General features: G+C 33.8%; 1 long non-coding RNA gene across 1 annotated transcript; it reads left to right on the top strand.

The window, feature by feature from the left end:
* The first annotated feature begins 1,045 nt into the window (after positions 1–1,045).
* Positions 1,046–1,566, top strand: LOC123090994 (uncharacterized). The gene is made up of 2 exons (XR_006442707.1): positions 1,046–1,163; positions 1,260–1,566. It is a non-coding gene; the product is annotated as an uncharacterized lncRNA (long non-coding RNA).
* Positions 1,567–1,862: the final 296 nt, after the last annotated feature.

Raw genomic sequence — 1,862 nt, forward strand, 5'->3', positions numbered from 1 at the left:
TGAGATAGTAGAAACAAACATCATGATCTTCTGGCCTTGCCTGATGCTTCGCTATTTGAGGACCATATATTAAAATGGATTTAATTACCAGTCTATGCATCTGATGCGGAAAGTTTTAGGATTTCAGTATATGTTTAGTTATGCTCTTACAGTTTATGCAAGTGAATTAGCAGAAAAAAATTGCAGGAACTATTGTTTTTTTCATAAATGTGAAGCATGTACAACTATTTTTCTATTGCAAAAAAAGCATTCCTTGCTCCAAGCGAGCCAGCACACAAATAAGAGTGACTCCAAGCTTTTTTCAGAACTGAGTTAGTTACGTTATCCGTAAGAGTATCTTAGGTTTTAGGTGACAATCTCCAAACTCTCTCTGCATTATTAATTTAATTTTTGTAAATACTATGAAGACTAGAACTTTAAGAATTAAACCAATAAGTGTATTTAGTGAAGTCAGAGGTCTGTTTGGAATATTCTTAGTGCAAGTCTGACATGAAAGGAGGGCTGTCGTTTTTCCATGACTGACTGGTGCTTCATGAAGCAACGGTCATAATATTAATCAAAGTCGAAGCCTTTGTCTAATCTCCTTTTTGTAAAACATTATTTTTGTAATATTCTTAACTTAATTAATGATCACTTCCATTATGCTACCATTTTATGCGCACCATGTTTTTAAATGCAATAGCCCACAACGAAATAGTTAACTATACATCAATTTCTCTTGAAGTTAGAAGGAAGTCCCTGTTATTTGTAATTTTATACACCATACATCTATGAAGTTTCTTATTTCTTATTTAACTCTTCTATAGAAGATGCTATTCCTAAAGGTTGTTGTTGACACCCAAAAAGCTCCTCGGTAGACATGTTCCTCTCCGGCACATCACTTGGTGGATCTAGAGGGGCAACCATCAGCTTATGAAAAAGGGCAACTAAACTGGCTGCTATTGTTCCTTACCAAGAGTAATTTCCCCAGTGCCTAACATACAATTTGGTTTGTTGCATCATGATAAGGTCTTCATGATGTGCATAGGATGCGTTTTTACATTGAATTTGTTTTCCTATCTTACATCCATGCATTCACATATTAGAGGATAAATATGTTGCAGGCTCTTATCTACATGCATGAATGTTAAATCTGTATCCAATGGTAAAGTTGGCTTTATCAGGTGACCTGGGCTAGACCTTTCCACATATATACTGTATTATTGGCGCACAATATATTTCTATTCTAAATTTTTGACTTTATCAAATTTATATTGCAGGAAAAAGGATCATGGAATAACATGCGAGGTGTATATTGTTGTTAGCATCTGCTTATTTTGATGCATTCTATTTGCATACATATACCAAGTTTTTCGTCAAATACATATATTGCAGGACAATGGATGATCGAGTAGCACTCAAGATGGCAAGGTGGTTGAGATTTACGAACTGTTGTATCTTGAGGACTCATGATGCAGTTGTATGTTGATACATGTAGATTTATGACTATTGCCATATCATCCAGTGTATCTATCTATCTATGTCTCCTTAACTTCAACATATTTACCTTGAATAATTATGGTTTAATACATGTTCTTTCTCTATTAGTGATCTGAGTTTTATTGGTTTACACCCCCTTGGTTCAAACATTATTATTCTCTACTTTAGACATTTATATAACTAAATAACTTTTAAATGCCTAAAAATATATTACTTTTGTTTTTTACTAGGGGGAGAACATATTGATATATCAATGGAAAAAAGTAAGTTCTGAAATATGTTATAGTACAATAGTACATCATGTGCAAACGTCGGCTGGGCATAGAACTTGGCCAATTCTAAAGGTGTTCAATGATGCAATTCACTTAGTACCATTCAAACAA

The sequence above is a fragment of the Triticum aestivum genome, chromosome 4B (genome assembly GCF_018294505.1).
Source record: "Triticum aestivum cultivar Chinese Spring chromosome 4B, IWGSC CS RefSeq v2.1, whole genome shotgun sequence".
NCBI classification, from domain to species: Eukaryota; Viridiplantae; Streptophyta; class Magnoliopsida; order Poales; family Poaceae; genus Triticum; species Triticum aestivum.